Here is a 24,978-nt window from a genome sequence, read left to right on the forward strand (position 1 = left end):
GAGCTTGTGGAGACTCACATAGAATAAGAAATCTTTTAGCTACTGTCTAAACAGTAGCCTTAGGGAAATCTTTTAAGAGAAAAGAGATCTTGAGCTAAGTAGCGAGCACTAAGATATTTAAGAATGCCTGAAACCTTCCTTGTAGAAAACATATTCTAAGATTAACCAAATGGAAGAGATTACTCCATAGTTGGTCGTAGTCCCAATAATGTGTCGATGAGTTAAAGATGATAGAATATAAATCTATTTCAATGCCTTAAAATGCTCTGAACATCTTTGAACACCAAATCATAGAATGTTAGACTGGGAATTAGAGCTGAAGGGATATAATTTTACCTAATTCTAGCTCTATTATCCATTGGGAAGGTAAGGTCCAGGGATTTAAAATATATTCTTTCTGCGTAAGCAAAGGTAATTAAAATCTATGATTTCTAACTCCAATTTAGTGCTCTTTTTGAAACACCTATGTATATGTTTTTTTCCTTCCAATTCTTTCTGCATTAAAATGACATACAAATTGTATGTTCAGCGTGTAGGAAGTGAATGTAAGAAATCTATGTTCCCGTAAAGATAACATTTTTTGTTACCTATCCCATTTTTAAAGTTAAAAAAAAAATCCCCTGAAGAACGACTTCATTTTTAGCCTTTAAATCATTTGGGTTTAGTGAAATGGATTCACTATTTTACTCCCAACATAAACTGCATAATCTTTCTCATCTCTGTTTTATTCCTCATTGCCCAAATGTAATTGACTAAAATAAAATTAGTTCAGCAGATTTTTCTTTAGATTGTTGAAGCTGCAAACATTGATTCCTGAACTAACAGCATTTTTTTATAATAACGATACAGATAAAGATCAGCATCATTAGATTATGGAGTACAATTGCCTAAATATTCTTGGGGAACAATAAATTGAAAGTGGTTGTTAATACTATCTTCACAGCTCCTTGAAAACACGCAAAATATCTATTGCAAACTTGGATACAAACCATTACTTTGCTATTAAACAATTTTAGTCTAAATGTCTATAGTTTAGCAAAATTATTATCTCATTACACAGGATGTTTATTTTATGTAATGTACAGTTCAACTCATTTTCTATTTCAAAAATAAAACATAAATTACAACTTCAATAGACAAAATGTACACTAAATTAAAAGGAATTAAATCTTTGAATAAGTGAAAGCTAATTTAATAAAGGCTTTTATGATGCATTCTGATAAATTAACTAAAATAATCAAACTAACCGAAATAACTAGCCTCATCACAGAATTAAGAGTCAGTTCAGAAAACATTGAATATAAACGAAGTTTAAAATATCAGCATGTTTGTTGTGATCACCAGTGAATCATTTGAAGTATTTATTGTCTCTAAGAGAAAATCCTTAATTTAGCTGAGGCACTAAAGTATGAATACACTGAACAGAAATGTGAACATTGTGTTATAGTTTTTCTTACATTCTGGTACAAATTGTGGTATAATTAAAATGATTTTACAAGCAGTCAGTCATTAACTTATTTTAATTTTCCATCTCTAATGAGAGAGAGAAAGCTCTTTAGCAGATGTATTATGTGACCATCAAAATAGTCCAAATCTTTAAAACTGCCTGAGTGATTACTTGCATAAATGGTCCTTGAAAATTAATACAAAAATAAAACTTTCTTCCCGTACCTGTTTATACATTTTATTGAATAAAAAACTATGTTAATTCAAATATGACAGATGTTATGGACTGAATTGTGTCCTCCCTCACACAGAAAAGATAGGTTGAAGTCCTAACCCCTGGTATCTCAGAATGTGACCTTATAAGGGTCCTTGCAAGGGTAATTAGTTAATTTCAGATGACATCATAGTGTAGTAGTGTAGGCCCCTAATCCATTATGATGCTGTCCTTATAGCAGATGACACATAAAGACAAACACAAACAAGGAGGACACTATGTGACAACAAAGACAGAGATTGGAGTTAGGCAGCTGCAAGCCAAGAAATGTCAAAGATTTCCAGCAAAACACCAGGAGCTAAGAAGAGGCAAGGAATGATTCCCCTACAGGGTTCAGAGGAAATGTGGCCCTGATTCTGGACCTTGATTCTGGACTTTTAGCCTCCAGAACTGAGACACAATACATTTTTATTGTTTTAAGTCACCCATTTTGTTACTGCAGTGCTAAAAAACTAGCATAACTAGTACATTCATATTTTCAGCCCTCAAGGAGACTATGAAATTGAAAACAGAAAAATGATTTCAAGCTCTCAGTGATAGATGTATAAAACACAAGTATAAAAATATTTATCTGGATGCTTTTATATGTGTGTTTGGTAGCAATAAATACATTTATTTGTTGTTTTTCTTGGGTAAGGATTCATGCTAGGTATCTGCCCAGTGAGAATCTCACATTATTTAGACTATTCTGTATTATATAATGACCTTATAAGATTGAAAGTGAAGGAATTATATTGCTATAGAAATAGCTGGTAATCCTTCTATAGAGATGCCTATCCCTGTGCTTTGTAATCAAGTTGACATCACTATTGTAGAGTGTAAGATGGGTCTTCTTTTCTTCCAGACCTAGCCTAGTGCATGTGCTTTTGCAGTATCATTTAGATTCAGTAGTCCCTAGTTTATAACTCCACTCCACATCTCCCTCCTAAATAAAAGACTTCTAAAATCAGTTGTTTCACTTGGATGTCTAAGAGACTTCTCAAAGTCTACTAGATCTCTCAAAGTCAACATGACCAAAACGGAACTCCGGATCTCCCACACCACTGCTCCCATTCCACACCTCATCACAGTAGTAGATGCAGCTTCTGCCTTCCTACTGCCAGCTCACAAGACAGGAAAGGAGTTTGCTTCTTTGATTTTATAACTTCCACAGGTTCACATATCATCAATCTATCAAGAAACTCTATTGGCTCAATCTGGAATTATTATCCCAAATCCACTTGTTTCTGCAGCCAGTACAACCTCCCAATACTTTCCCATGGAGTAACATGATATTCTCCAGTCTTGCTACTTTCTTCCTCTTCCCCTTGCTTATTCTCAACACATCCACCAAAGTCAGCTTTTAAAATATAAGGAAGGGACCTTGCAGTGTAGGCAAGACGACATAGACTAATCTCTCACTGCTTGTCTCCATTAAGGAAAAATAGAAACCCTGGAAGTAATGCAAGAGGAAAGCAAAAGGGAACTGCGAACATTGGAAATGAAAAGGCAAAAGAGTTAAGAACCACACAAATGGCAGAAGGACATTTTACAACCAGATATGCAGCATTTCCTGACTAGCAAGCCATCAGTAGAAGTGTCTCATGTAGCCTTATTCCTCGCTCACACTGAAGGAAAGTCAAGCCCACATCGGACAAATACAGCAGAACTGGCAAAGGAGGCCAATTCTAAGCCCACAAAAGTACACGGTCAACAGAAGCTCTCTCCTTCTTACCCAGACTTAAAGCTCCATTTGCAATCTACAGGTAACACATGCCTGCGTTTCCACCTCACCACAAGTGCCCAAGCTGGCAGGCCTTTCTCTGTGCAGGCTGGAGACTCCCTCCCTCCATCCCAGCCATTCAGGCCTGGGGAAGCTACCAGTGCCTTCTGGAGTAGCAACAGGGATTAGTGGAAGCCCAGCAACATGAGATAAAACAAGCAAACAAAAATACTATTATGAAACTTATAAAAATGAGAATGTTATTAAAGCCACAGCTAAAAACAAAAACAAAAAAAAAACACAAAAAACTAGGACCCGTGAGCTAATCCTACACGTGTGATTTCCCATCAAATAAAAAAGATAAAAGAAATCCAAAGTATCCTAACATGAGACCCAAAATATCAAATAAAATATTGCCTATTATACCAGGGACCAGGAAAAGCACATTTTGAATAAGAAGACATTCAGATGAGACTGACAGAGAGAAATGAAAATACTGAATTACACGAGAAAGACTTTTAAAGCAACCATAATAAAATCAATTCAACAAGGAATTAAAAATTATGTTGAAACTAATGGGGAAAATGTCATAAAAAATACAAGTGATAAAGGAGAATCAAACGGAAATTATAGAAATGAAAAATAACTGAAATGAAAAACTCATCAAAACAGATCATATTTGTGGCCTGAAAATAATTTTCCAACTTAATAGAATGTAAATCATACAAACATACCAGGCATGTCCTCTGACCATAATGGAATCAAACTAAAAATTTACAACTAAGAGACAACAGGAAATCTCTGTACACTTGGAAGCGAAACACAATGCACTGTTTATTATCCCTGTATCAAGGAAGTCTCAAAGAAAATTAAAATAAAACAAAAAATACAGAGAATCAAATAAAAATAGCAACATCTCAGATTATGCATAATACAGCTGAGGTGCTGCTTATAGCATTGCATACATTAAAAGAATAAAATTCTAAAATCTATCTAAATTTCTTCTTCTTCTTCTTCTTCTTCTTCTTCTTCTTCTTCTTCTCCTTCTTCTTCTTCTTGTTGTTCTTCTTCTTCTTCTTTTTTTCTGAGAGAGAGAGAGAGAGAGAGAGAGAGACAGCACAAGCAGTAGAGCGAGAGATTCCCAAGCAGACTTTATGCCCAGCACGGAGTCCAATGTGTGATTCGATATCACAACTATGAGACCATGACCTGTGCTAAAAAAAATTGGATGCTTAACCGAATGAGCCAGCCGGGACCCCCTAAATTCAGTCTAAACTTCTACATCAAGAAACATAAAAGAAAAAAAAATCAAGGTAAAACCAGCAGAAAGAATTAAAAAAAGCATGAATCAGTAATATGAAGAACAGTAAAACAATAGATAAACAGAACACTAGTTCTTCAAAAATCAAAGCAATAAAACTTATAAACTTCTAGCAGTGCTTGGGTGGCTCAGTCAGTTAAGCATCCAACTCTTGATGGCAGCTCAGGTCATGATCTCAAAGTTTGTGGGTCTGAGCCGGCGTCAGGCTCCATGCTGTCAGTGCAGAGCCTCCTTGGGCTTCTCTCTCTTCCCTCCTCCGCACTCCCTCCCCCTACACTCCCTCTCTCAAAATAAATAAATAAATAAACTTAAAAAAAAATTTAATAAAAAGAAAAGGTAACACAGAAAGAGACTCACACAGATACGCCCAACTGATTTTTGAAACAAAAGTATACAGTGGTTTCATGAGAGAAGGAGCATGTGGACAGCCATAGGTTTAAAATACAGTCTAATGTTGTAATAAACTTGCATGATGACAGATGGTAACTACACTTATCATGATGAGCATTTCATAATTTATATAAATGTTGCATCACTGTGCTGTGCACTGGAAACTAATATAATATTGAATAGAAACTATATTTCAACTGAAATAGAGAAAAAATAATTTTGACAGGCTTCATGTCATATATATAAATGGCAACTCAAAATAATATCGTGTCAAAATGAACTTCAATGTAAAACTGTAGAAGTTTTCGGAAAAAATGTAAGAGAAAAATCTTTGAGGTCTAGGGCTATATTAAAGGTCCTCAGAATTGATACCAACATGCTTTACATAAAAATAAAAATATTGGTAAGTTGGACATCATTCAAATTAAACAGGAAAAAAGTTTGCTCTGCAAAGGTCTCTGTGAAAAGGATGAAAGCAATAGCCAAGACTGGGAGAAACGATTTGCAAACCTCTGGCAAAGTACTAGTAACTAGAATGGATAAAGAATTCTCAAAACTCAGGCAAAAAACAACCCAATTAGTAAAAGGGCCAAGGACACAAGCAGATATTTCACTTAAGAGGATATTTCACTTAAGAGATAGCAAATCGTGATGTAAATATATGTTCAACAATACTAGTTTTAGGGGAATACAAACAGAAACCAGTAAAATATCACTGTACAACTATCATAATGGCTAAAATAAAATAAATACCAAATACTAGTGAGAATGTGGAAAACTGGATCATTTGTACCTTGCTGGTGAGCATATAAATGGACAAATTGCTCTAGAAAATATTTTGGCAGTTTATTATAAGATCAAACCTGCAAATACCATATAATTCAACAATCTTACTCTCTGGCATTTATCCCAAAACAATGAATGTTCGTATGAAGAAAGTCTATTTTAATGGTTATATATTGTCTGGTTTCACTTACATAAAATTCTTGAGATGATAAAAATATAGGAGTAGAGATCACTTTAGTGGTTGCCACAGGTTAAGGACATCTCTGTGGAGATGTAAATGCTCTGTATCTCGTCCATATCAGAGTCAGTATCCTAGTTGTGATATTTTACTATTGTTTTGCAAGATTTTATCATAAAGTAAATGGATAAAGCATACATGGGCTCTCTGCATTGTTTCTTATAATCTCATGTGAATATACAATTATTTCAAAAATTTTAAAACTGTGTTGATTTAAAAAGTATATAAGACAAAAAAAAATCATTCCTTGGCTTAAAATTCCACAGTGGACCCCTATTTCACAGACAGAAAAAGTCAAATTTCTTAACCATGGCCACAATACCCTTCATGCCTTGGCCCTACATTGATTCATTGACAATCTTTTCAAATGTCAATTTTTATATAAATTCCATTTAATTACTTAGGGAGATTTTTGGCACTCCTAAAGGCTTAATTCTTTTTCCTTTTCTGTTTTTCTTTTTTTTTTTTTTTTTTTTTTTTTTTTTTTTTTTTTTTTTTTTGCAGACTACATAAGACAGCAATGTTCCCAGGAGCTGTACAAAATTTGGCTTCTACTATTTAGTCGCTTTTTCCCCCCAAGTGGATTATTTACAAAAAATCGTATATGATTGAACTACATTTCCTGCACAGTATTTTATGGTAAAGATGTCAAAAACCCACAAATCAGTATGTTAAATGTGTGGCCATTTTCAGAGTCCAGAAAAATATGATAGTAGAAAATTCCAGAAATTTATTCTCCATGATTATAAATTTATTTTGGCTTGCTGTATAGTTAAAGGAACCATGTAAGTTATTGATCAAACCAGGGCATATTTTTGAATGAAGGCGGTGCTCTGGTGTAACCCTGACAACCAGTCCTGCTGCAGTCAAAGTGAAACATATGGTCATGTTCGTTCTAAGGTCGCATGAATCGGTTTCTGACACTCTGCTAACATGCCACGTTCCCACTTTCTAGACACAAGGTGCATTAATTTTCTTTTAATGCCTTGGGTACATCAGGATGGTACAGAGGTTTTCTGGATGCTTACACACCCCATTGCCTCCTACTGGCCACTCTGGATGTCTAACTGTCCTGGATTCCCTTGCAATTAGTCTGGGCCATGTTAGTGTCATTTACAATTACAGTTCCAGGCAGCCCATAAAGCAGACATCATATGATGTCCTCGGTAGTTCTCTGCTCTTCTGTTCTTCAGATAAATGCACAATTTCTAGCAAATCTCTCTCCTACCCATTTAGGTGAGCATCGCTGAGAAGAGCTACAAAACTTTGTCCATCCCAGGGCCTCTTCCTTTGCCACACCATTTTTCTGAGGGTCCTCTCCCCTCAACTGTGACTTGTCTACGACTCTTATTCCAGTTTGGGTCATTGCTCAAGAGTCACTTGGTCGAAAAGGCCTTTCCTTACTAACTCTCGCCAAACAGTGACTACTCAGACTTATCACACCTTGAATTTTCCTTCATAGCACCTATGAAATATTTGTTTATTTACATAGTGAGTTTTAAAATATATGTCTTCTCACCAGACTGCACACTTTATAATGTATGATTTACTCCTCATGTGCTCCTATTTTCTAATATACCAAATAGATAAGGAGGAAGACAATTATGGACAAGGACTTACCAGCATCTTATGTATGATGTAGCAAGCAGGGTCATTTGCATGTGAGGAGTTTGAGTGTGAAAGATAAATGAGAAAATATGACAAGAAGAACAACTTAAAAAAAAAAACCTTTTATTGACTAAGGGGAAAAATATATTGATGTTCCTGCTAAAGAACAATCACTGATTTTGAAAAAAAAAAATAAGGTAGTGTATTTTTCTCTAGCAGTATGCAGTGACACAGGAAAGAGGTAATTACACAAGTGGTTTGGTTGATCAAAGGTTAACAATATTTAGGAAGAAAGAATTAAAAAAAACAATTTCAGAATTGTGGGAGACTACTTCAAGCAATAGTCTGGGTCTTCTGGGAACATTAGAAAAGTTAAATACTATGGACTGAAATGACTGGAGGCCTCAATAAGTGAATACAGAGAGGGTAAGGGAACAATAAGGCATGATATTGCTGTAGACAACAATTAAAAGTAACATTTCAGTCAGCAGTTTACTTCAAATATACATAAAGATCATAAGTAGAACAGATGCTGATTATAGAAAAAAGAGAGAATTGCTGGACAGAAATTTAAAACCTGTAGGTGCCTTCACTATAAGTATGAGAACATTTGATATGGAACATCAATGGTAATATTTTTTCAAGTGAATATATATTGATAAGGTACGACATTAAAAAAAAAATAATGTTTTTATTTATTTTTGAGATAGAGAGAGACAGAGCATGAGCAGGGGAGGGGCAGCGAGAGAGGGAGACACAGAATCTGAAGCAGGCTCCAGGCTCTGAGCTGTCAGCACAGAGCCTGATGCGGGGCTGGAACTCACGAGTTGTGAGATCATGGCCTGAGCCAAAGTCAGACACTTAACGGACTGAGCCACCCAGGCGCCCCAGATATGACATTTTTCAATATCTATATAGCCATACACTTAAATTTCTTTTACTGTGATGATTAAAAAAAATCAGAAGCTGCTATTTGTAGAAATTAAACTGTTGGGGCGCCTGGGTGGCTCAGTCGGTTGAGCGTTCGACTTCAGCTCAGGTCATGATCTCACGGTTCATGGGTTTGAGCCCTGTGTCTGACTCTGTGCTGACAGCTCAGAGCCTGGAGCCTGCCTCGGATTCTGTGTCACCCTCTCTCTCTGTCTTCTCCTCCCCCACTCACGCCCTGTCTCTCTCTAAAATCCATAAACATTAACAAAAACTTAAAAAAAAAAGAAATTAAATTATTAAGAGTTTCAAGTTCTAAGGGCTTTTATCGATTCAGGAATCTTCCCTTTCCCAATGTGTAAATTTGGAAATGGAGAGTCAGTAACTTGTGACAATCCTAAATTTCAAAAAATTTTGTACTGAGGCCAATCTTCTTCAATTACACGTTACTTAGTTTTAATAGAGGTATACCAAATAACTCGGTGATTACATCTGGATAACTTTCAAAAGCATGTTACTTAAGAAACGGGTGTAAATTTTAAATATATATTTAAATCACGAATATTCAATACTTATGTGCATATAAGTAATGAAACTCCAATGAGTAAGCTTAATATGAAATGTATTTAACATTATTTCACGTAAGAGAAATGAAATTTGTATGAGCAATGCAAGTAGCAGATTACAACCCTCAAAGTACACATAGGTATAGAAAATGCATGCTGGTCTTGACCAGAGTCATTAATATGGCAGTAATGGTAACATGTATGTAACAGAAGAAAAATGAAACACTGGACCCGCTGAGTCTTTCTCACTCCTACAGAAATTCAAAACAAGTTCAAAGCCTTTTTGCTTCTCTTCTAATATTTTTAAAACCATGAGTAATTATGAATCACATCCTTTCTGTTGTGCTTTCTCTTTCTCATACCCGCATATACTGCCACCTAAGTGATTGTCATATGGGAAAGAAATGAGCCATTAGTATTAAACAAAGGGATTTGAATTTGGGAAGTGACAATTAACATTTTACATTCATTTTTAATCTTTTGCCTAACAGAATGCATTAAATCACCAGAATTATGCTTATTTACATAAATCTACAAGTCTAGTTGTAGCACTTTAAGTATCAATGGATTCATGACAAATATATTAGAAAATCCCATCTGCTATAAGATATGTGACCTTATTAATTCAGAAAATATCAATTAAATATTATTATAAATAGAAATACACTGGGAATCAGATACTTGATTTTCTCTGCAAGAAAATCATTAATGGCATGGGCTTAATGGAATTTGTGAAAAAACCTTGTGCAACTTTAAGTAATTATTAATTAACACTGATTACATTAAAGCCTATATGGGAAATGTTGGGGAGTTTTATGCATATAATCAATGAACTTCATCAGTCAAATTTACATTCAGTTGAAGACAAAAATGCTCTGTAAGAATCATTATAATTAAATTAGTACTTAACACTTAATTGAAATGAACACATTGAAACTCAAATTTCATTTTCAGAAAATCAGCTTAACTACCATGGATCATTTGGTTTGCTGTTCAGTCTCCTTTTCTCTCTCAAAATGCTTTTAAAAACTCACTCTACAGGAAGAACAAAACAGATCCTCATGCCATTTTTCCTACTGCACACTAACCACCATCAATTGCAAAATCATTTTTATCTGCGGTGAAAATTTGTTTCATGAAAAACATACACTCAAAAGTGAACTTAAGGCACAATAGCTTTAAAGTACGATTTCCCTAAGTATACTAGTTACACTCTTCTCACTCAAGCCTGTGGTCATCTCTCCGTTTCCTGGAATCAAATCTCCCCTGCTTATTCAGCATGTGCATATATGTTCCTTCTAAATTCTTGTAGCCACTATTTGTGGATACATTTGGGGAGATCCTGCTATAGGAGGTTTATCTGATATAGCTTTGCTGATAGACTTTCGTGTTTCTTTTGTTTATAAGATAATAGAAAAAAATTCACCAATTAGCAATATATGCATCTTCCATTCCACAGTTGCTAAACTTATCTGCAGTAATAGAGTTTAAGAGAAGATTAATTAAGTGTAATGATAGAAATAATGGGCACTTGAGTTCTGATATTGGACAGTTCAATGTTGTCATTCTCACATTCAAACACACTTGTCTCTAGCAAGCTATGCCTCCTTAGCTGTAATCAGATCAACATAAAATCTAGGACTTCTGGGATTACCAGAATTTAACACGCTGTGGTTCCAGCTAATTAAGCAATGCTTATTTGTGCAAATGGCACTTGAATAAGCCATATCCAGTATTTCCATGATGACAACATAATTTGGGAAGTCACCACAATCCAAAAGAATGTAGGGTAAACACAGGAAAAATGAAGCAAACTTAAGGGGATTTTTCCCCATATTGCTTAGGTTTTCAGGGTCTCAGCTTTTCCATCTGCACAATGAAGATATGTTCTTGGTTATCTCTGAGATCTTTTCAAGTAAAAATCACACAGCCTATGCTTTAGGGCAGTGACTTTCAGACATTATTTGTTACACCACACAAGTGTGTTTATCAATGTTAGTGATACTGCTATCCACTTGAAATTTTCTAAACTGGGAACCAGAGCTCTTAATTGGAGGATATGGCAGAAAGTAAACTAGAATAATTTGCATTGAAGAATAGATATTTTAGGCTTGCCAGGCTTGCCAATTTCTTTGTTGCATATACAACATCCCCAGTATTGGTTGAAGGACTTACACGTTTCGCATTTTAATATTCCTACAATCATCATGATTTCAAATGGTGTTTCTTTTACAGTGATGCATCTTATTTTTATTTCTCATCGAGTTACAAATCAAGCCACCTTTTGCAAACAGTAAGGTAAATCCTGGAGCAGTTTTTAGCTTGATAGTTACAGCTCATGCCTTTTGCTGCCCATCTGAAATAAAACTAGACAGAGTGCCTTATGAGGAGGACTGCTTATTGATTTGCAAAGTTTGGAACAGAAAAGGCTGCACCCCTTTCTATAACCTTAACAGGCACTACCTGCCTCTATTGATTACTTATTCTCAGTACTACAGTAAATTGCCATTGTGGAAACATAATGATGCTGAACATTTGTAGCCCAGATGATAGGGTCATGTTTAAATACTCTGTGCCCTGTTCTTTGTAGATTTGCTAATAACCTCTTTAATCATTTCTGTGCAAAATACCATGGATTCTGCAGCAGAAACTAGCCTAATGATACAACTAATACACGGAGCATAGCATTTAATAATTTCTAAATAAATCACATCAATTATTTTCCCATCCTTCCGACAGTATGCCAAGTTATCCTAATTGTATTTATGGTTAAGTAAGTTTATGGAAACTTTAATTCTACTCCTGTCCTTTTGTTCTTAAACCAAAGATGGCTGCGGCAATTGTTTCTATTTGTAACATGAATTATATATTCAAAGAATATTTCCTATAAAATGAATATAAATATTTCAAAAATAAGCATATTTTAAAGATCTGTGGGCCTACTACACATAGTAGAAAGAAGGGTCACCTAAAATAAGCTTAGAGTGATAGATGTAGGAAGATTATCATGAAAGATATTGTATCTTATTATAGCAAAACATAGTTTTTAAAAGATGTTCCTCCTTCAAAAAGATATCAATGTCTCATTTATTATATAAATTTAGTTCAAGTAAAAGTGATTATTGAAGAAAAATATCATCCTATTATATTATCATCCTGCGGATATGAAATAGGACTGAGGCAGATTTGAATGAAATCATAAAAAATACTGAATAGAACAAAACCTATGAACATATTGAAAGCAAAAGTGAACAATGAGAAAACAGTATAAGTATTTTAAAAGTTAGCATTACTAGCATACACTAGTTTCCATCTTTTTAAAACCATATAGAATCTAGCTCAATTTCCCTAGGAGTACCAGCCAGTAGAATTAGGTAATTTTTTTGTCCGTTGTTCATTTTATGTTCGCTTTCTATTGAATGAGTCCCTTTAGAACCAACATAATGACTCTAGCCTCAGTGTTCCTATTCTCTTGGAACCAAAAATAACCGGATCTAATTATATCAACCTGACACCAACAAAAGAACCATTTTTGAATCAAACTGTTGACATTAGTCTTGTATTCAGTCTCTTAAAATACTAATTATCCTAATATATTTCATGTACTAGGGAATGGGGTGGGCATATGATAATGATGAGAACATAGACTCTGACCATTTCAGAGAACATGAATTCCCCAAAAGGAGCATAAAGGGAAGGGTCTACAGAGTGAAACAAAAAGGGTCTACAGGACATATTCAAGTTGCTTGGACAATTCAGATCAAACTTCCAAGATGAGGTGTTATGTAAGGCGATCCTCGTTATGCCTTTTCATTCATAAATGGCTTAATTTTCTAATTTAGGCTAACTGTGTGAGCTGTTCAAAGTCACAGAGAATAATTCTAAACTGCCGCATTTTGTCCAAAGACTTCCTAAGTCATCAATAGTCAGAGTTGTGCATATATAATTGGTTTTAATGTACCTCTTAACATATGCTTGATGTATTTCAAATTTTTATGTGAGATTTGAGAACATAAGATTGTGTCTAAATAGTAACCATATGATACACATAGAAGCATTCTTAATATATGTGAGTTAGTTTTTTTTTTTTTAATTTTATACTTTATGATATTTGTCTAAAGTTGTCCTTTCGAAGTACTGGCTTCCATGATACTCAGCAGTATGTTAATTAACTGGAAAACTATTCAACTTAGTTTTATAAGACCTCTAACAGCATATAACGTTTCCATTTTTAACTGACTGTGAGAGCATGTTGACATTACCTTATTTTGTTGATTTTTTAATACATTTTAATAAAATTTAATAAATTTTGTCTTTTAGGTAAGTTTTAGGTTCACCACATAACTGAGAAAATTCGGAGTTCTCATAAACCTGTCTCCACAAATGTACAACACCCCCCACTATCTATTGATTTTATTACTTTTTATAAGATATGCAATGCCTTAAAGATTAATTTTTTGAAAACTAAATTTAACTCAATGATTTGAGAGAAATACGTGTGCAATAAGAATTCCAACACTGATCATAGCCTATTATACTACGAGTAAGGTTTGCAATGTTGGGTGACAATTTACAGCCAAAGTGTATGTGCTTAATTTAATGTCAATATATTTATTTAAATAAAATATTAAAATGTATGTTCCATTCATCACAATTTTCATTAAAGACTACATATATGCATACATATCCATAATTTGTTTTCCATTCTTTTTATTATATATACCTTTTAATTCACTATTTGTGTATTTAAGAAATTCAAATATCTGGGGGAACGTGGGTGGCTCAGTCAGTTAAATGCCTGGCTCTTGATTTCTGCTCAGTTCATTATCTCATGGTTGGTGAGTTCAAGTCCCACACTGGGCTCTGAAATGACAGCACAGAACTGCTTGAGATTCTCTCTCTTCCCCCCTCTCTCTGCCCTTACCCTGCTCACTCTCTCTCTCTCTCAAATAGACTTTAAAAAATTTTTAAAAGAAATTCAAATATCTATAATCTATGGTATTCTTAATATTATTGAGAACAAAATATAAAATTCATTTACCAGAGGCTTTCACTCATGAGTGAGTTAAATAGTAATTGATTCAATTCCCAGATGCCTTGATATTTCCAAATTCTTAGCATCTATATAATTTTCATTCCATGTCTTTGTCTTCATATGTGCTGTATTTGTATGTTAAATTTCCAAATTATGAAATTCCTTAACAATACCTCAGGGCTAATATATATTTGAACTCAATCTTACAGGGTAATAACTGGTTATTCTTGCATTTTCCTTCTTTAATAACTTATTATATAACTATTATTAGAAGATTCATTGAGACCTCCAATATGGAAATGTATAATTTTTGTGAAGATTCTGGGATGAAGCCTAGAGAAAGGACAAGATATGAAAGTATCACATCCTTCCTCACATATATGGATTTAAAGCATATATCATGGTTTGAATATTTTATAGAAATGACATGAGATTTAATTTTGTACAAAATAAAAATTGAAAATATACTCTTGGTAACTTGAAGTTTTATGTAAAATGTATAGAATTTGTCATCTGGTCATTTTATCTTCAAATGTGTTTTATTAATTAAGTATATGCTTCATTCAGTAATCACTTATTTTTCTGCCTTATTTCAAATGATAATTTTGAAACATAATACTTGCACAAAGTCGAACATGTTTACAACATGTTTGATAATGATGTCAGATGTAATCAATATCTTTGGGAATACAATATTCACATTTCATATTATAATCTTAGCATAAATTTCACTTGATTGATTGATTGATGTATTTATGTATATATTTAGAGCATGTGTGCGTGTGCGAGTTAGGGAGAGGCAGAGAGAGAGAGAGAGAGAATCCTAAGCAGGCTCTACATTGTCAGTGCAGAGCCTGATGCAGGACTTGAACCCACAATCAGTGAGATCATGACCTGAGCCAAAACCAAAAGTCGAACACTTAACTAACTGAGCCACCCAGACTGCCCAAATTCCCCTACTTTTAAACATGATGCTGTAATTATAAATTAAACTTTTTTCAAAACTTAAAATTGCACTATTTTAAATGCAAATGTACTTTTATAACACAAAATATTGTGGAATTTCAACTTCAATAATTAAGAAATTATTTTATTTAAGAAATTATTTTATTAAACCTCCTTCCACAATTTTTGTTTCTCTTATTTTTGGTCAGTCATGTTTTTTGTTAACATGTGTTTACTTTAAGCTTATGGACTACATCTATAAGAAATAGCCATAAATGCATCTATGCTTAATATTGAGTATTTTAAATACATAGTGAATGATGATAAATATTTGACAAGTGTCTGGGTTATTTGAACAATCATTTCTATTCTCTTAGTGAATGTTTATGTAATTATCTTTTCAGTATTTTCATAATTGTCTTATTTTACCTGCCCCTAAATTTTAAGATGTTTACTTCATTAATTACTCTGAGAACATACTGGATTTATGAAATGCAACCAAAGAGTAGCAAGTACAGTAGCTTCCAGGTACAGTCTTTTGTTGTTGTTGTTGTTGTTATTTTGTTAGAATATCAGATGGCTTCCCATGACCAGAAAGAGGAACCCCTTCCTTCATAAAATCAGGATCTAAGGAATGTTATCAAGCACACTAGCCATTAAATGTTTAGTAAGGAAGATTAAGAATTAATCCCTTAATTTAATTAAGTTCCTGAGGTAAAAGAACAGGTATAGATTTCATGATTTGTCTTAAAAGCATACATTTCAATCTAATCTACAAAGAAAAAAATGAGTGTAATAACTGGCAGGGGATACATTAAACACCTGGACAGGCAAAAAAGCATTCAAATGAATATCATCTAGTTTGTTTGAATGTGAGTTACATAAACATATTTTAAAAAATAAGTCCCTAGTGATAATTACAGTGGGTTGCAATATCCTTAATGCATTATAACCCAGCTTTGTATTTTGGCTTTACCGGATTTGTAGAATGAGTTTAAATAATCCTCAGAAAAAAAGTACATTCTCCTTGAATTACATATAATAATAACAGTAATAGTACAGCAGGTCAAGTAGTGTGAACAGAAAATTAATCATAATATTTACTTTAGGTTTTTCCATTCTGGCATATTCTCCAGAGTAATAAAAATCATACCCTTGCTCTAAGAAGTTAGCCAGACATTGAAATTAAAACTATTGCTGGTAATAACTGCCAAAAAAAAAAAAAAATCTGAGACTTAGACAATTATTGAAAGAGGGTGAATGCTCAGTGTCTCATTTTCAGAAATAAAATCAATGTATGAATTATGAGGCTAAATATTCAAAGTATGAATTATGAGGCTAAATATTCATTAAGTTATTGGCATCCAGCTTATAAGGCATGACTTAGAAATATAAGTGGAAATGACCAGAACTATAAGTGTGTTAAAATTCAATGTGATGGTTAACTTTGTGTGGCAACTTGACTGGGTATATATGTGAGAGTGTTTCAGAAAGAGATTAGCATTTAAATCAATAGACTGAGTGGAGAAGATCCACCATCACCAGTGTGGGTGGGCATCATCAAACTGGTTGAGTGTCCAAATAGAACAAAAAGGTGGAGAAAGGGCAAATTCTCTCCCTCTTATTAAGCTGGAACATGTGTTTTCTCCCACCCCTACGTTCTCAGTTCTAAGGTCTTCAGCCTCGCCATAAGAGTTATAGCATCAACTCCTCCTGGTTCTCTGCCCTTTGAACTGAATTACACCACCAGCTTTCCTGAGTCTCCCACTTGCAGAGGACAAGTTGTGGGAATTCTCAGCCTCCATAAGCCAATTCCTATATAAATCTCTTATGTATCTACAAATACTTCTTACCGGTTTGTTCTTTGAACTACCCTAAAACATCCAACCATATCAAATGCTTAGGAACTGTTTCTCTAATCTTGTTTTTAAACTGAAAAATAAAAAGACAAGATGGTACTTACATGTCTGCCTTTCAGCGGACTGAAGATTACTGTTTCAAGGCAAGAAACTTAAACCAATCGATAGTACTGTAGACTAGTATGATTAAATAAGGCATGCCAATTAACAGTAAACTGAAAGGAGATTTCCATCATGTGTTAGGGGGTTCTATACTTACTGATGTAAGTTTAAAAATATATATTTCTATAATTTTTGTAGTTGTTCATTTGTGTGTGTGTGTGTGTGTGTGTGTGATTAGTAGCTAGTTTTCAGAATAAAAGAAAAAATGGAGGACTGGTTAAGTCAGTAGTTCTCAAAGCTTGGCCTTTTTTTTCATGCAACTAAGACTCTTCAACAGGTCCAAAAGCTCACAAATGTATTCATCCTACTACTAAGGCATTATTTACTTTTTTACCCTCACTCATTAGTGTCAGTGAACTTTTCCAGAGGATGCAGCAAAAAGACTTTTGAAAATCCAGCTTTCTTATATTAAGCAATATATAAGAGAGTTGAAAAATTTTAAATATGCCATTATGCTCCATTATTTTATTTAAAAAATCTAGCCATATTTAGGAAAAAATATGTTGACAGAAAATGGACTTATTTTCATTAAATCAATAAACACATTAACACTTGAAATTATTACTTGTACTTTCTAATTAACATTAGGTATCTATATCTAACTGTTGATATTATCTATGTAAACAAAAACTCTTGGATCCTCAATATTTTTTAAATATTCTGGTTCACAAGAAATAAACAGTTCCCAATAAAATGTTTGAGGAAGAATGAGTTAAATAATTAGATGTATAATTTAGAATGAAGTCATATCAAAGTAGGTATAAAGACGAAGTATCAATAAAGCATAAAGAACAATTAAAAAGTCTCAAATGTGGAAAAGGTCAGAGGAAATAGTGACCAGACTCATGCCATTAACAATCAGGAAGGTACATGTTTATTTAAACACATAATTTCTGTCAGGATCCAAGGCTTCCATGACTGGAATTAAGGTAAGTAACCATTTCCCTGGACTCGAAATGCATCTGAGATATTGTCTATCATTAGAGGAACAATTCTTCATTATTTAAGGCCTCACAATTTGTAGGTAAGGTAATGCTTTAAATAATTTGTATCCATCATGTATGATGGGGTAACACATTACCACAAAATCAGAAGCTTATAAAAACAAATTTAAGGGGCGCCTGGGTGGCTCAGTCGGTTGAGCGTCCAACTTCGGCTCAGGTCATGATCTCGCAGTTTCCAAGTTCAAGTGCCGCGTCGGGGTCTGTGCTCCCTGCTCAGAGCCTGGAGACTGCTTCAGATTCTATGTCTTCCTCTCTCTCTCTCTCTACCCCTCCCCTGCTCACACTCTGTCAATCTCTGTCTCAAAAAATAAATAAACGTTAAAAAAATTAATATCTCAGTTTCTATGGGTCAGGATTTTAGGCACAGTTCAGTTGCCTTTCTGCTTTCTGGTCTTCCATCTGTGTGTCATCTAGGACTGGAATCTAAAATGAAGTTTTGGACTGGGAAAAATCTGCTTCTAAGTTTTTGTGGTTGCTGACAGAATTCAGTTCCTAGAGCCTGTTGGCCTCGTTTCTAGCTGACTTCTGGCTGAGGACCATCCTCAGTTTCTTGTCTCAAGGGCCTCACATAGCAGCTTGTTTCAATCTGTTGTAGCCAAATAAACATTAGAGTTTGCGAGGAAGCCAGAAGTCACAATTCTATGTAACCTAATCACAGAAGTGCCATCTGACCCTGTTTACTATATTTTATTGCTTAGAAACAAGACACTAGGGACAGCCAACCCAACTCATCTCAACAGGACAGGACTACACCATGGTGCAAATACCAAGAGACAGGGATCACTGAGGGCTAGTTTATATAAACCTGAAATAGTTTGTGCACACTCCCAAGCATAGAAAATCATTGTCTGTCTTGATAAAAAGCACATTTTCATTCGTGCATGCATTTTCTAATCCCTGACTTGGTGATATGCTCACTTTATGAAGAGTTAGGATGAAAAGACAACTATGCAATTACCTCCTGTTTTAAATAACTGAATTTCCTAGATGAAGGGCAACAAGTAAATATTTCCTGTTAGCAAACAGAACAACTCACTATGGGATTACTAAGAAAGGTTATATCACGTTCACTAAGGTAATTGCTAAGATGACACCAGAATTAAATCCTGGAGGACTAAGGAGCATTAGTGAGGTACAAAGTGTCTTTAAGAAATGAAGACTGTCATGGGGCGCCTGGGTGGCTCAGTCGGTTAAGCGTCCGACTTCAGCTCAGGTCACGATCTCGCGATCCGTGGGTTCGAGCCCCGCCTTGGGCTCTGGGCTGATGGCTTAGAGCCTGGAGCCTGCTTCTGATTCTGTGTCTCCCTCTCTCTCTGCCCCTCCCCCATTCATGCTCTGTCTCTCTCTGTCTCAAAAATAAATAAACGTTGAAAAAAATTAAAAAAAGAAATGAAGACTGTCATATAATGAGACTAGTAGAGGCAGATTCACAGAAGTATGAAATAACTTAAAATTGCAAGTCACTTGTGGAAATTGCAAGTCAATGGGCTGTAACAGGGGACGGGTTTTAAAAGTTAGGAAAAGGGGGCACCTGTATGGTTTAGTTGGTTAAGAGTCTGACTTTGGCTCACTCAAGATCTTACAGTTCATGGGTTCAAGCCCCATGTCGGGCTCTGTGCTGACAGCTTGGAGCCTGCTTGGGATTCTCTCTCCCTCTCTCTCTGCTTCTGTCTCTCAAAAATAAATAAATAAACTTAAAAAAAAAGATACTCATAAAGTGAGTTCTGTTAATCGATAACTTTTTTATTTGAGAGTGTTATAAAACAGTGGACATTCATTCTCCTTCCACTGCAAAGTTAATATATGTACAATTCACGTGTGGATTTTATCAAAATCTTATTTTATAGGTCTAGAGAAGAGCCCGATAGTCTGCATTTCTAATAAGCTCCTGGGTTATGCTTATGTGGCTGGTCTTCAATCTGTATTTTGATTAAGAAAGGATTAAGTTACTAAAATGTTTGTGATTAAAAAATGGCAGAAGAGATTAAGACAAAGCATATAGATTTCACACATGTACACCCACTTGGATGTAAAGGAAAGAACGCCAGGAGCCAAAGGGATATATGGACTAGACCACCTTTACAAAAAGCCAGGCTGATAGTGTGAAAATTACAATTATTTGTACCTGGAGTGGAAGATTCTCAAAGGGTCTTATCAGTTGTAGAATGATTTTAAGGTAGCTTCAACGGCGTGCAGTCTGTGTTACTGCATCCTAGACCTTGGATTCAAGAAAATTAAGTGCTCATTAATCTCTACAACTGAAAAGGAACAGGTTAATGTTGGGAAGTAAATTGGAAGGAGAAAAACGATCATGTGGCAAATGGCACTCACACTTCTGATTAACACTGTTCTACCTCATTTCCTCATTTTATATAAAGCAGGATGCAAATAAAACTCCAACAAGAATGGTAAAGGTGGGATGAGCATAAGATTTAAATTTTATCTTTTAAAAAATACGGGGGAAAGTTGACTAAAAACACCCCAATTGTTACCAGAAAGAACTGACAAGTTTGAGCTGTGGACTCAACTTGTGGTAGAACTAATGTACATGGCTACTTAAGATTCTTTCTCCTTTCAGAAAAAAAATTTTCTTTATCTAACTTGTGTCTCTTCTTTTTGACGTACTCTTTCCAGGATGGTAACTGTGTTTTCTCTCTATTCCAAAAAGGTTTCCTACATGATTTGTTAATATAACCCCCTGTTTATGAGGCATGGTTGACTATAGAAAAGGGTGGAAGTCTTTTCCTGGAAACTTTTAAAATTGAAGCTGCTTTCCATTGGAATTTTTAATACGTCCGGTTTGGAGAATATCCAAAGCGGTGAACATTAGCTAACAATCACATCCACTCAGTCAACAAAGGTGGTTGGAAATGAGAGACAATGGAGCCAATATGCAAAGAAAAGTGCACGTATGGGATAGAGAAAAAATTATTGGAATTGGGAATCTCTTGTTTTAAATGATCCTGCCATTCCCTGACTTTCCTAAATTTTAAGAGTTTTGACGATTCAATAATCCACACGCTGCAGGCATATCATCGCCACCATCTTCTAGAGTCTATTCCAGGGTTGCTAAGAAGTGTTTTTTTTTTTTTTTTACAACAAAAAAGGTATGACAAATTCATCTTCAAAATAACATTCTTCAAGATAAAATACAAAATAAGAACACATACATTTTCCATTTCTTTCCTTTTCTGAATTTTGTCATAGGCACGACTCTGTGGGGTTCAATAAAGTTCATTTTTATGTCAACGAAATTTTATTGATTCAGTTCAGCTTCATGGGTTTGCACTCAAGTGTTGCTTACCCTAAAAGAATGCTAATCAAGTAATTCTATGACAGCTATATAACCTTGCAGTAAAAAGCACACCAGTGTAAAGGTGTGTGAATTACAGTCTATTTGATGCTTGATTTACTCTACAGCTGTCTCCAGCAATGAAATATAGCAGCCAAAAACTAAAGCTTGGGTGGTTTTTAAACAGATTAGGAGTTATTTGGAGAAGAGGGTAGATCCCTAGAGGCAAACGGAAAATGAATTGAGTTCTTTAAAAACTTTTGGTTTCGTTAGGAGCTGGTTTACATTTGGATTTGCTTCCGACTGCAGTTAAGTTAGAAGTTGGCACAGACATACATATTTGTCTTTGTTTGCTAATCTACTTAGAATCACCAAGAAGTATTTCATCAAAGCTACGGTAGGAAAGGTTAATACTTAAAAATCTTTATTGATGTAAAAAAAAAAAAAGGGGATTTGTTCAAAATCAAGGGAAAGCCAGTTTCTACATGTGCCACTCCACTTAGCAATGCCGGGTTAGGTACTATTCAAATCTCCCTAAGGGTGTATTGCTCGGAATTAAAGTACTGGACTGGATTATCATAGTTTTGAAAGTGAATAATATTATCAGAGTTTTATAAAAAAAAAGAAAATCTTCTTTCATCTGCAGATCAAGTTTAGAAAGTTTGGCAGTGGTGTAAGTTTCTGATATACTTCTATAGTGATATGTAACTATGATAAAGGCGCTGTTAAAATATTCAACCAGTCCTTTTCACATTTTACTTATGAACCTTTTATGTATCAATTTACACCTTGAGGAAATTGATAACTGCCTAATTAATGTTCATGTTGGTCATAAAGAACCCACCCTATCTTTTTCACAATAGAAATTGATATTTAAATAGCAATTAATACAAAATCTGATATTTCCAATTCGTATGCAGCAAAGTATTGGTTTGGAATATCTCCCTTAAAATGTGACATGGAATTAAATAAGTCAATCATATATAAGACAATGCGGCCATATATATAGCTATTTTATTATGCAAAGAGAAATGGAACATTTTTAATAAAATGCAATCTAAAAAATGTTTCCTCAAAGGTGCCAATTTGCAGTAATTTACATTGTTCCTAAAAACTTCATCATTATATACTTGGAGTGACTTAGAGTTTGATAATTTTGATGAAGTATAAAAAGTTCATAAAAGGCAAAAATTTAAACATACATTAATTACATGATTTAAAAATTGAGGAAAGTTCAAGTTTTTCTTTTCTTAAATTTTTTTTAACGTTTGTTCATTTTTGAGAGACAGAGTGAGACAGAGTGCAAGCAGGGAGGGGGGGGAGCAGAGGGAGAGGGAGACACAGAATCTGAAACAGGCTCCAGACTCTGAGCTGTCAGCACAAAGCCCAATGTGGGGCTCCAACCCACAGACCGCCAGATCATGACCTGAGCTGAAGTCAGCCGCTTAACTGACTGAGCCAACCAGGCGTCCCTAGGAAAGTTCAAGTTTTAATATTTCCGTGGTTCTATCAAGTATCTGACAATATAACATAATGTATATATGGATACTACTATGGCCCATATTCATTTTTCAATAAGACAATGATTCGACATGAAAAAAGAAAGAACTATATTTAATATTAGTGTAAAAAATGTGTAAACATTTAGAGATGAAGAAATAAAGGATATTTTAAATTTTAGTTGCACTGTAATTTACAACAGTCTGATTTCAGACATGTTACTTGGTTTGCTGTCCCTTTTCCCTTCCTTTGATCACATCGCATCCCTACTTATTTATTTATTTATTTATTTTCAAGAAATGACCTACATTTATTTCCATTTTCCTTCTAGTAACCAAATAAGAGATGAAACTCTCCAAAGGTGGCCCAAAAATGCTTTATCAATTTAAACATTTACCGCCCCTCCCTTAGACCTCACTAACATTGTTATACACAATTAGTGACTCTGTTTCATAACTATTCACATTAGTTTAATGATTCGAAGTTAACTTTTTTTTTTTAAGTTTCTTTATTTAAGTAATGCCTACATTCAACATGGGGCTTGAAATCCTGACCCTGAGATCAAGAGCCTCACGTTCCACCGACTCAATCAGCCAGGCGTCCCCCAAAGTTAACTTTTTGCTAGCAGATTACCTTTGCCTTTGTTGGAATAGTTCTGAATTGTAAAATGTGTTTCCATTTAAATTTCAGAGTTCATAATCTCCACTGGCAAATTTACTTATGTATAAATGTCTTATTAATAATGTTCCTGTTACATGTAACTACTTTTTAACTAAAATATAATGTACATAAACTAAAAATCCTTTGATAAAATTATTTTCTTTACTTAATAGCCAAATAAAAGATCCTCAGCAATATGAATTTGTCTGAGTATTTCAGAATCAACCTATTTGTGGGAATCATTGGTTAATTCAGTCAAAGTTCCACATTGACAATTTGTGTTATTTAATTGTTGGAATAAATAAAATGGAACTATTTGTGGATATTCATAAGGAACAGTTCTATATCCATACAGGAGAATATTCTTCAGAAATAACACACTGTGTGATTATTTTTAAATTAATATGCATTTGACCTCTAAAGAAGTATAATGCCCTTCAGAATAATTAATACACAAAGCATCAGAAATATTCAGGGTCTTTCTGGTGGTTGCATGGCTACAGGGAAATGAGACTAGGTTCCATCCTAGGTCCTGTCTTGAGTACCCTTGAAGGGTGACCTTGTTATCACTAAAGCCATTTGGAAATAGAAAACTGTGTCCAAATTATTACTTTGAGTCTTAGTTTGGCAGATTCTATGAGCTAACGCCGTTCTATGGGTATTAAAAGTTCTTCAAGAGAGGCGCAGGAAGATGGCGGCGTAGGAGGACGCTGGGATCACCGCGCGTCCTGCTGATCACTTAGATTCCACCCACACCTGCCTAAATAACCCAGAAAACCGCCAGAGGATTAGCAGAACGGAGTCACCGGACCCAAGTGCAGATGAGAGGCCCACGGAAGAGGGTAGGAAGGGCGGCGAGGCGGTGCGCGCTCCACGGACTGGCGGGAGGGAGCCGGGGCGGAGGGGCGGCTCGCCAGCCAAGCAGAGCCCCCGAGTCCGGCTTGCAAAAGCGGAGGGGCCTGACGGACTGTGTTCCGACAGCAAGCGCGACTTAGCGTCTGGGAGGTCATAAGTTAACAGCTCTGCTCGGAAAGCGGGAAGGCCGGAGGACAAAGGGAGGGTGAGCTGCGGAGCCCCCGGACGACAGAGCTCAGTTTGGCGGGGAACAAAGGCGCTCGCCAGCGCCATCTCCCCCGCCCATCCCCCAGCCAAAATCCCAAAGGGAACCGGTTCCGGCCAGGGAAATTGCTCGCTCCGCGCAAACACCCAACTCTGTGCTTCTGCGGAGCCAAACCTCCGGCAGCGGATCTGACTCCCTCCGGC

Source organism: Lynx canadensis, chromosome C2 (genome assembly GCF_007474595.2).
Source record: "Lynx canadensis isolate LIC74 chromosome C2, mLynCan4.pri.v2, whole genome shotgun sequence".
NCBI lineage: Eukaryota > Metazoa > Chordata > Mammalia > Carnivora > Felidae > Lynx > Lynx canadensis.